We start from the raw sequence: 12530 nt of genomic DNA, 5'->3' as shown, positions 1-12530 counted from the left end.
TTGGACTATACAGAAAGCTGAGCGCATAAGAATTGATGCTTTTGAACTGTGGTGTTGGAGAAGACTCTTGAGAGTCCCTTGGACTGCAAGGAGATCCAACCAGTCCATTCTGAAGGAGATCAGCCCTGGGATTTCTTTGGAAGGAATGATGCTAAGGCTGAAACTCCAGTACTTTGGCCACCTCATGCGAAGAGTTGACTCATTGGAAAAGACTCTGATGCTGGGAGGGATTGGGGGCAGGAGGAGAAGGGGACGACAGAGGATGAGATGGCTGGATGGAATCACTGACTCGATGGACGTGAGTCTGAATGAACTCCGAGAGTTGGTGATGGACAGGGAGGCCTGGCGTGCTGCGATTCATGGGATTGCAAAGAGTCGGACACGACTGAGTGACTGAACTGAACTGAACTAAGGCCATGCCTTTGCCAACGCTGTTCCTGCCACCTGGAGGAACATTTCTCTCCCCCCACCCCACCTTTTTCACACCTCCCACAGCCTCCTTTGTGACAGACATTACTAGTCGATTGTAAGTCCATCGCTACCATTTGGTACAACTTTTAGCCAATAAAAAAAAATTTTTAAGACGTAAAAGAGCCCATTAGCTTGACCTAGTGTGTAATGGCACTCAATAATATCTCTTGTTTTTTAATGCTGAACAATAAAAAGAAAAAATGCTAATAATAGTCATTTTTATTTTTGCATTCATGTTTTGCCACAGGTAGATTTTAGGTGTTTTATATTTTTTCATCATAATAACAAATATATGAGACAAGTATTATCATTCTCACCTTAAAAACATAGTTTATGTAACTTTATTTACACAAACTATAGATAAAGTTTATATTTAAAACTTTAAAAATGATTTAAAATTTTTTAAATGATGTTATTTGTCTCCTCCACTAAAGGCAGATTCTTAACCACTGGACCACCAGGGAAGTCCTTGCATTCATTTTTATCTGTGCGTGCTGCTAAGTTGCTTCAGTCATGTCTGACTTTTTGTGACCCCATGACTGTAACCCGCCAGATTCCTCTGTCCATGGGATTTTCCAGGCAAGAATACTGGAGTGGGTTGCCATGCCCTTCTCCAGGGGATCTTCCTGGCCAAGGGATTGAACCCAGGTCTCCAGCACTGCAGGCAGATTCTGAGCCACCAGGGAAGCCTATGTTTATATAAATAAATCCAATGTACATGTGCACACACACACAAAAAAGAAAGAAATGCAACTGTTAATCAGTTAATAAACTTAATAGATAATTCTATTTTCAGTGCTTTTGTGTATTCCAACTTTTCCACCATGAACAAGGTGAATGTAGAACCCTGTTTCAAACTCCATTTTGTCCATGATTCTTTCTATGATTAGAGAAGTTACATAAACTATATTTTTCTTTACTTTAAGGTGACAATGATATTACTTGTCTCATATTTTTGTTTTTATGATGAAAAAATATAAAATACCTAAAATATTGCCAGTGGCAAAACATGAATGCCAAAATAAAAATTACTATTATTAGCATTTTTTTAAATTGTTGAACATTAAAAAACAAGAGAGATTACTGAGTGCCATTACCCACTAGGCCAAGCTAATGGACTTTTTTACATCTTAAATTTTTTTTATTGGTATACATATTTTAAAGTTTATTTTCCATTTACAGTTATAAAATACTGGCTATATTCCCCCTGTTGTACAATACATTCTTGGCACTGTCTTACACCCAAGAATCAAAGCCTATTTTTGACTATGCTCCAAAGCTAGATATCAAATCCTGAGTTTAATTCCAAAGCTCATATTCTTAAATATGACTCCATATGGTTTATGCATGAATATTTTACAGTGGAGGTGAACTTGTGAATCACTTCTCCAGTGATATTGAAAAGCCTGATATTGTAGAGTTTTCTAATTTCCATGATGTAAAGACTCTCCACCATTGAACCAATGAATGGTTCAATAACTGATTCATGAAACTCTTGACCACATTAACAATCGGTTCTTATACGCTGGTGTCAGGGGCTTCCGGTACATCCCAGGGTGGCTGGCAGTTCATTTTGGAACAAGGCAGAATACCAGTAAAGAAGTCAATTGCATTAAATCTCAAGGAATTGGTATATGGTATCACTTATATGTGAAATCTAAAATATTACATAAATAAACATATATATATATATACATATATACAAAACAGACTTACAGACATGGAGAACAGACATGTTCTCTCTTCCTAAACAGGAAGAAATGAAGGAAAGAAGGATTGGGAGTTTGGAATTAACAGATGCAAACTACTATATTAATATATAAGATGGATGAACAACAAGGTCCTGCTGTAGAGCTCAGGGAACTATATTCAATATCCTGTGATAAACCATAATGAAAAAGAATATGAAAAAGAATACATACATATGTATATGTATAACTGAGTCACTTTGCTATACAGCAGAAATTAAACACAACATTGCAAATTAACTATACAATAAAATTTTTTTAAAAATTCTCAAGGTATTGAACACAATGGAAGAACTAGCTAAGGCAGAGACTGTTTGACCTCTAAAGTCTGACCTCTACACACAAACCTACACTTGGGTTTGAATTCCACTATGGCACCCCACTCCAGTACTGTTGCCTGGAAAATCCCATGGATGGAGGAGCCTGGTAGGCCGCAGTCCACGGGGTCGCTAAGAGTCAGACACGACTGAACGACTTCACTTTCACCTTTCACTTTCATGCATTGGCGAAGGAAATGGCAACCCACTCCAGTGTTCTTGCCTGGAGAATCCCATGGACGGAGAAGCCTGGTGGGCTGCGGTCCATGGGGTCGCACAGAGTCAGACACGACTGAAGCGACTTAGCAGCAGCAGCAGCTGCTGCACTTTTATGGGTTTCCCAGGTGGCACTAGTGGTAAAGAACCCACCTGTCAATGCAGGAGGCATAAGAGACGTGGGTTTGATCCCTGGGTTGGGACGATCCCCTGGAGGTGGGCATGGCAACCCACTCCAGTATTCTAGCCTGGAGAATCCCATGGACAGAGGAGCCTGGGGGGCTACAGTCCATAGGGTCGAAAAGAGTCAGACACGACTGAAGCACCTTAGCACGCATGCATGCTGCACTTCTGTAACCTAACACTGTAAACTCCAGGTCCTCTGCCCAGAAAATGAGTCCAGGCTGACCTTAGCTTTGCAGCCTCACGAGTTGCATGCAAATTCATTTAGGGGAGGGAAAAAAAAAACAACCTTTCTCCTTCAGCTGATGGTTTCTAGCAAACAACTGAAGAATAAAGATTACCAGCAGGACAGTGAGTCTGGGCTGATGCGGGATTGGCAGCTGGTTTCCGCTCCAAAGACACTCTGCAGGGTATGCTTCAATTAGCCACTGTAGCTCTAGGTCAGGAAAGGAAGCATGGGGAATGCAACTCAGTGGGCTCTTGTGTAAGGCTCACAGCCCTTAAGTCATTAGTACGGAAGGCACACGCTTAGTTAACTGAAGAAGCATCAACCATGAGCCCAGTCTGCTCCAAACCAAGCAGAGGCTCCCCTCCTCCATCTCTGCCTGCAGAAGGCAGAGACAAGTGACTTCATCTTGGCCCTGCCAGACACCCTGCTGAGCACCCCATACTCCGCCAGACTCTCAAGTGAATGTGTACAGTCATCTCGCCATCTCTAAACATGGGCTGGAAACATGTTCTGGACATGGAGCTGTCTTGCCTGGAGACCTTGGGCTTGCCACTGCCATTTCCCATGAAAGTCACCGGATCCGCTCAGCCTTACATCATGGCCACAGATCTCTATTTCTCAGTTCTTCCCAAGGGTCTCCCTCACTTCAAAAAAGAAAACAGGGTCTTCCCTGGTGGTCCAGTTGTTAAGAATCTGCCTCGAGAGGCAGGGGACATCGGTTCAATCTCTGGTCTGGAAAGATCCCACATGCTGCAGGACAACTAAGGCCACAGCTACTGAGCCTGTGCCCTAGAGCCCACCAGTCGCAACTACTCAGCCCACCAGCTGCAATTACTGAGTCCGTGCACCCTAAAGCCTGTGCTCTGCAACAAGAGAAGCAACCACAATGAGAAGCCTGAGTACTGCAACTGCAGAGCATCCCCTGCTCACTGCAATTTGAGAAAGCTTGTGCCTAGCAAGAAAGACCCAGTACAGCCAAAAAGAAAGAAAGAAACAAAAAAGAAAAAAACCACAATCACCAAGAGGGTGAAGTTTAAAGTGCTGAATGCAAAAGGCACATCATTCTTTTTTCCTGTAGGTTCTGCCGCTTAGTCTTCATGAGAGGGATCAGAGAATTCTCTGGAATATGGTTGATGGATAAATTGCAGAGAAGTTTCTCTGATGACTCAGCAGGTAAAAGAATCCAGACCTGCCAATGCAGGAGACACAGGAGATGTGGTTTCAATCCCTGGGTTGGGAAGACACCCTAGCGGAGGAAAATGGCAACCCACTCCAGTATTCTCGAATTAAAAATCCATGGATAGAGGAGCCTGGCAGGCTACAGTCCATAGGATCACAAAGAATCGTATACAACTGAGTGACTAAGCACGGCGCCGCATGTAACCAAGAAGAGGAAAATGACATGGATGATGGAATCAGACACATCTGTGTTCAGATTATCTTTAAAGTGTCCCAAAAGAAGATTGAGGGCTTATCTATCTATTAATACTTTCAAAAGGTATACACTGAGCACCAACTATGTGTCAGACACAGTTCTGGATGCTGGAGATACAGTAGAGAGCCAAAATGTGCATGTTTCCCATGGTTCCACTCTCCAGCCTTCATCCATTCATTGAGCATTTCAGTGTTGACTGTCCCAAGAACTGTGTGGGGGCACCGAGGTCCCAGAATAGAGTAAACAAAGAAATAGACAATTGGAAGGCAGGATGGAAAATAATGAACATACTCAAGACACTTCCTATAGGCCAGGCACCATGGATATTAGCTCACTTCATCCTCCTGTGTGTGTGTGCATGTGTGTTTGTGTGTGTTCAGCTGCTTCAGTCATTCCGACTCTCTGCAATCCTATGAACTGTAGCCTGCCAGACTCCTCTGTCCATGGAACTATCCCAGCAAGAATACTGGAGTGAGTTGCCATTTCCTCCTTCAGGGGATCTTCCTGATCCAGGGATCAACCCCCATTTCTTGCATTGCAGGCAGACTCTTTACCCACTGAGCCACTTACATCATGGCCACATATCTCTATTTCTCAGTTCTTCCTATTTGGTGTAGAATTATTATTGTCTTCTTACAGGTGAATGAATCGGGGTTCAGATGTGCTAAGAAACTTGATCACAAAGCACGGAAGTAGCACAGCAAGATGTCAAACCCAGAGAGTCTGATTTAAAGTGTATTGTCCTAAACATGACTTTGGATGATTAGTGCATGTGTAATCTATTGTTGCAGGGAGGGTGCTGGTAAACTATCTCTCAAAAAAAAAAAAAAAAAAAAACAAGAAAAAGAAGGCAGCGTTTGCAAATACCCAAGGTATAAATGCTCCCACCATGACTGATTTGAAGTTAGTATAAGTACTGATGCATGAGCTTCCTGAAATTTTAAATAATTGGTTCTTGTGAACTAGTACAAATTAGGCCCCAACAAAGGACTGAAGGTAAGCATGAAATACTGGTAGATCCAGAGAAGATCTTCCCAGGTGGCACTAGTGGTAAAGAATCCACCTGCCAATGCAGGAGATGTAAGAGGCACAGGTTCGATCCCTGGGCCAGAAAAATCCTCTAGAGATGGATGTGGCTCCAGTATTCTTGCTGGAAAATCCCATGAGCAAAGGAGTCTGATGGGCTGCTGTCCATGGGGCTGCAATGAGTCAGACACGACTGAGCACATATCAGAAGAGAAGCCTGCCTAACATAGCTCTCAGGATTTCATTGCAAAATTCAAGAGGAATGAGCCCCCAACTCCTTTTTTGAGGTACTTAGAGCAGTCCTTTTTTTTTTCTTTTTTAAATAACTTTTTCATACTTTTTTTCTTCTAAATTTTCGGCCATGACATAAGCATGCAGGATCTTACTTCTCCGACCAGGGATTGAACCCTAGCCCTCTGCTTTGGAAGCATGAAGTCTTAACCACCAGAGCACCATGGAAGTCCCAGCCCGTTCCTTATGTGAAGACAAAATGTTCTCAATGTTTCCTTAGATTCTCTGAGATGGTGCAGTATCCTTCCAACGAATTGTTTTTTGCCCAAGATGATTCAGCTTGAGCTTTGTTATTGAAAAACCAAAGAGTCTTCTTATTAAGAAATGCAGAGGGACCAACCCACTTAGGTCTTTTGTTACTGGAATCGGGAAAATGGTCTTCCATGGAGCAGCAGCCAGTGTATTGACGTCAATTCAATGTGGCTTCCATGGAGAGACACGCTTTTCTGATAATTCAGGGACTTGTATTCCCAGAACAATAGAAATTGTCACTCTACCAAAGGACAACCTAGCAGCATGATCCTCGGGTGCACTTAAGCATGTGTTTATACACCATTAACTACTTGGCAGAGAGACCGAGGGAACATTATGACCACAAATAACATAAACTGATGTCGGCAAAGCTGGTGCCAGTGAAAGAGATACCGGTGATGAAGATGAATTATCTCCAAAATTACAACAGAGCCCAACAGTAAAGTACAATTCAATTTCAAAGGGAAAAGGCCTTACAAACATTGCACAGATTCAGCAAGAGAGGAAAGTGGGAAATAAATGTCTATTCCGAGGGCCACCTGAACTTTGCAGTCAGGTGGATCTGAGCTTTTCTCTCTGCTGTTTTCCACCTCTGTGACCTTGAAGAAGGTACTTTCCATCCTGAAGCTTCAGATTCCGTTTTTATGTGTGCTTAGTTGCTCAGTCATGTCCAACTCTTTGTGACCCCATGAACTGTACCCCGCCAGGCTCCTCTGTCCATGGGGATTCTCCATGCTAGAATACTGGAGTGGGTTGCCGTGCTCTCCTCCAGGGGATCTTCCCAACCCAGGGATTGAACCCAGATGAGATAAATGATTCAAAATGTCTCCAAGAAATAAATGCAGAATACGTGGATCATTTAGTGTCATTCTAGCCCATAATTCATATTTTTATACTGTTCATGGGGTTCTCAAGGCAAGAATGCTGAAGTGGTTTGCCATTCCCTTCTCCAGTGGACCACATTTTGTCAGAACTCTCCACCATGACCCACCCGTCTTGGGTGGCCCTACACAGCAAGGCTCATGGTTTCATTGAGTTAGACAAGGCTGTGGTCCATGTATTAGATTGGTTAGCTTTCTGCGATTGTGTTTTTCAGTCTGTATGCCCTCTGATGGAGAAGGATAAGAGGCTTATGGAAGTTTCCTGATGGGAGAGATTGACTGAGGGGGAAACTGGGTCTTGTTCTAATGGGCAGGGCCATGAACAGTATGAAAGGCAAAAATATAGGACACTGAAAGATGAACTCCGCAGGTCAGTAGGTGCCCAGTATACTACTGGAGATCAGTGGAGAAATAGCTCCAGAAAGAATGAAGAGATGGAGTCAAAGCAAAAACAACACCCAGGTGTGGATATGACTGGTGATGGAAGCAAAGTCCGATGTTGTAAAAAGCAATATTGCATAGGAACCTGGAATGTTAAGTCCGTGAATCAAGGCAAATTGGAAGTGGTCAAACAGGAGATGGCAAGAGTGAACGTTGACATTTTAGGAATCAGTGAACTAAAATGGATTGGAATGGGTGAATTTAATTCAGATGACCATTATATCTACTACTTGGACAAGAATCCCTTAGAAGAAATGGAGTAGCCATCATAGTCAACAAAAGAGTCTGAAATGCAGTACTTGGATGCAATCTCAAAAATGACAGAATCATCTCTGTTCATTTCCAAGGCAAACCATTGAATATCACAGTAGTCCAAGAAGCTGAAGATGAACAGTTCTATGAAGACCTACAAGACCTTTTAGAACTAACACCCCAAAAAGATGTCCTTTTCATTATAGGGGACTGGAATGCAAAAGTAGGAAGTCAAGAAACACCTGGGGTAACAGGCAAATTTGGCCTTGGAATACAGAATGAAGCAGGGCAAAGGCTAATAGAGTTTTGCCAAGAGAACGCACTGGTCATAGCAAACACCCTCTTCCAACAACACAAGAGAAGACTCTACACATGGGCATCACCAGATGGTCTACACCGAAATCAGATTGATTATATTCTTTGCAGCCAAAGATGGAGAAGTTCTATACAGTCAGCAAAAGCAAGACCAGGAGCTGACTGTGGCTCAGATTATGAACTCCTTATTGCCAAATTCAGACTTAAATTGAAGAAAGTAGGGAAAACCACTAAACCATTCAAGTATGACCTAAATCAAATCCCTTATGATTATACAGTGGAAGTGAGAAATAGATTTATGAGACTAGATCTGATAGAGTACCTGATGAACTATGGATAGAGGTTCATGATATTGTACAGGAGACAGGGATCAAGACGACCCCCGAAAAGAGAAACACAAAAAGCAAAATGGCTGTCTGAGGAGGCCTTACAAATAGCTGTGAAATGAAGAGAAGTGAAAAGCAAAGGGGAGAAGGAAAGTTATACCTATTTGAATGCAGAGTTCCAAAGGATAGCAAGGAGAGATAAGAAAGCCTTCCTCAGTGATCAGTACAAAGAAATAGAGGAAAACAATAGAATGGGAAAGACTAGAGATCTCTTCAAGAAAATTAGAGATACCAAGGGAACATTTCATGCAAAGATGGGCACAATAAAAGACAGAAATGGTATGGACCTAACAGAAGCAAAAGATATTAAGAAGAGGTGGCAAGAATACACAGAACTATACAAAAAAAAAAAAAAAAATCTTCACAACCCAGATAATCACAATGGTGTAATCACTCACCTAGAGCCAGACATCCTAGAATGTGAAGTCAAGTGGGCCTCAGGGAGCATCACTACAAACAAAGCTAGTGGAGGTGATGGAATTCCAGCTGAGCTATTTCAAATCCTAAAAAATGATGCTGTGAAAGTGCTGCACTCAATATGCCAGCAAATTTGGAAAACTCAGCAATGGCCACAGGACTGGAAAAGGTCAGTTTTCATTTCAATCCCAAAAAATGGCAATGCCAAAGAATGCTCAAACTATTGCACAATTGCACTCATCTCACACGCTAGTAAAGTAATGTTCAAATTTCTCCAAGCCAGGCTTCAACAATACATGAACCATGAACTTCCAGATGTTCAAGCTGGTTTTAGAAAAGGCAGAAGAACCAGAGATCAAATTCCTAACATCCACTGGATCATTGAAAAAGCAAGGGAGTTCCAGAAAAATATCTATTTCTGCTTTATTGACTACGCCAAAGCCTTTGACTGTGTGGATTACAACAAACTGTGGAAAATTCTGAAAGAGATGGGAATACCAGACCACCTGACCTGCCTCTTGAGAAACCTGTATGCAAGTCAGGAAGCAACAGTTAGAACTGGACATGGAACAACAGACTGGTTCCAAACAGGAAAAGGAGTACGTCAAGGCTGTATATTGTCACTCTGCTTATTTAACATCTATGCAGAGTACATCATGAGAAATGCTGGACTGGAAGAAACACAAGCTGGAATCAAGATTGCTGGGAGAAATATCAATAACCTCAGATATGCAGATGACATCACCCTTATGGCAGAAAGTGAAGAAGAACTAAAGAGCCTCTTGATGAAAGTGAAAGAGGAGAGTGAAAAAGTTGGCTTAAAGCTCAACATTCAGAAAACTAAGATCATGGCATCTGGTCCCATCACTTCATGGCAAATAGATGGAGAAACAGTGGCAGACTTAATTTTTGGGGCTCCAAAATCACTGCAGGTGGTGATTGTAGCCATGAAATTAAAAGACGCTTACTCCTTGGAAGGAAAGTTATGACAACCTAGACAGCATATTAAAAAGCAGAGACATTCTTTGCCAACAAAGGTCCATCTAGTCAAGGCTATGGTTTTTCCAGTGGTCATGTATGGATGTGAGAGTTGGACTATAAAGAAAGCTGAGCACAGAATAATTGATGCTTTTGAACTGTGGTGTTAGAGAAGACTCTTGAGAGTCCCTTGGACTGCAAGGAGATCCAACCAGTACATCCTAAAGAAGATCAGTTCTGAATGTTCATTGGAAGGACTGATGCTGAAGCTGAAACTCCAATACTTTGGCCACCTCATGCAAAGAGCTGACTCATTTGAGAAGACCCTGATGCTGGGAAAGATTGAAGGTGGGAGGAGAAGGGGACGACAGAGGATGAGATGGTTGGATGGCATCACTGACTCGATGGACGTGAGTCTGAGTGAACTCTGGGAATTGGTGATGGACAGGGAGGCCTGGTGTGCTTCAGTCCATGGGGTTGCAAAGAGTCAGACACAACTGAGTGACTGAACTGAACTGAGCCCATAATTAGGGCTTTGCAGGTGACTCAGTGGTAAAGAACCCACTTGGCCAATGCAGGAGGTGCGGGTTCGATCCCTGGGTCAGTAAGATCCCTGGAGAAGCAAATGGCAAACCACTCCAGTATTCTTGCCTAGGAAATCCCCTGGACAGAGGAGACCATAGGGTTGCAGAGGGTCGGACAGGGCTGAGTGACTAAACACAGCAAAGAGCATAGTTAACACTCGAGAGGTGATCATTAAGGTGATAATGATGATGACAACAACGGTGATGAGGAGGATTACAGCACAAGTTCTGCCTCACCCAGAAAGCCCTTCCTGACCATCGTATCCCTGACAAACTTTCCTAACCTTTGGGGATCATACTAATGTTGTCTTCACCTCCACGATTAAGGAGATGATTTACTGTGTGCAGGAGCAAAGACTGGGATTCAGGCAGCTTCTGTGTTTCATGCAAGGATGAAAGCCCAAGATGTGAAACCAAACTGCTGTTCAGAGAAGTTTAGCCACTTGCTCAAGATCCCCACAGCTCATAAGTGTCAGAGGTCGGCAAGTTCGCAAACAGGTGCGTCCTTCTGTACAGCCCACGCTCTTGCCCTCTGCTCTATCGTTCCTCCCCAGGATGCTCTGATCTATTCCTGAAGCTTAGTGCTATGGCCTTGGAACCCACTCTTCTTTTTGTTGATGATAATCTTGTTTCCAAATCTCATATTGACCTGTGAGAGGGACCTTTGGATTGATTGTAGCTCCAAAGTCAAGGACACGGAGAAGATGGATTTTTGCCCTTCTCTGAGTCCCAGCATTATGGATTCAGGGGAGTAGAATTCAACTGGAAGTGGTCCAACAGTGTTTAATCTTCTGCATTTGGGGTCAAGGATGACGGAGGTGCTGGGTTGCGGGGGCAGGGGACAAAAATCACAGATGAGTCAGCATTGCTTGGTTGCAGCTGGTGGGGAATTAAATTGCCAAGGGTTTGTACTCCAGTTAATGCAGATTTGTTTTCCCTACAAAAAGCCACAGACATTTGACCTGTCCATCTGATGGATGCCCATGTCCTCCGTGGTCTCCTTGCAAACAGGGCCAGCGAGGCAGCTTAAAAGTGTGGCTGTGGTTCTTCTGGAGTCCATTCACACTTGACACTGGTCCCATTCTTTGGCTTCAATGATTGAGGCCAAAGGCTCTGAATCTAGGCTGCTGGGCTGCAGTCACTGCCCCACCACCCACCACCAAAGCTGTGTCCCCTTATCTACGTAAGAAGAACAATACTCCAAATGCACAGGCCTGTTGTAAGGAGTAGCCACAAATCACACATACATAGCACAGGCCTCAATTCTCAGGCCATCAGTGTCCCCAGCCCCCCGCCTGCACCAAGCTCTCTGGTCACCAGCCATGAAGAAGGCCCAGAACGGATGGAACAGAAAAAACTTTAGACAACCTCCACCCTTAATCCCTCCTTTGCCTCCGTCAGCCACCACGCACCCCTGCAAAATGCCCAGCTGCGTCCCCTAGCTTCCCTCCATTGGGAAAAAACCCATGCTGTGAGGTCAGGGCCCTGAACTCATGTACCTGGGCCTCCAAAACCTACGCATCCCATCACAATCTCTGGAGTGTGCTTCAGCACTTCTAGAACACGAATGGTAATGTGAACTGAAAAAAAGAAGAAGGAAAGCTGTCTATTGGCGTTGGGTGCATGCTGTCATTACAATACACGCTATGGTTGTCCCCAGAAATTTTCATTTCACGTGAAGAGACAGTCATCTCCTTGCCAAAGTCCTCTCTGTGTCTCTCCATCTCTCTCTCTCTGTTTTTCTCTGTGCATGTTGATTATCTCAACCTCTTTCTGGGGATTTCTTTTAACCATGTCATTTCTTTCTGGAGGTCATTCTCTCTCTCTGTCTCTCTCTCTCAGCATCTCCGTGTATGCAAGTGTGAATTCTCTCAGTCTCTCTTCCTTTTGGTTCCTCATATCCTCTGCCTCCCTATCTCTTGACCAGAGCAATTAAAAATATATTAGTCTCTTCAGCTACCCACTCTAGTATTTTTGCCTGGAGAATCCCATGGACAGAGGAGCCTGGTGGGCTACAGTCCATGGGGTCGCAGAGAGTCGGACACAACCAAACGACTAACACTTTAGTGTCTCCGAGTTCATTTTTTCACTTCAAAAGTAAAGAAAGA

This window comes from Bos indicus, chromosome 25 (assembly GCF_029378745.1).
Source record: "Bos indicus isolate NIAB-ARS_2022 breed Sahiwal x Tharparkar chromosome 25, NIAB-ARS_B.indTharparkar_mat_pri_1.0, whole genome shotgun sequence".
Classification (NCBI taxonomy): Eukaryota; Metazoa; Chordata; class Mammalia; order Artiodactyla; family Bovidae; genus Bos; species Bos indicus.
This window is presented reverse-complemented; position numbering follows the sequence as displayed.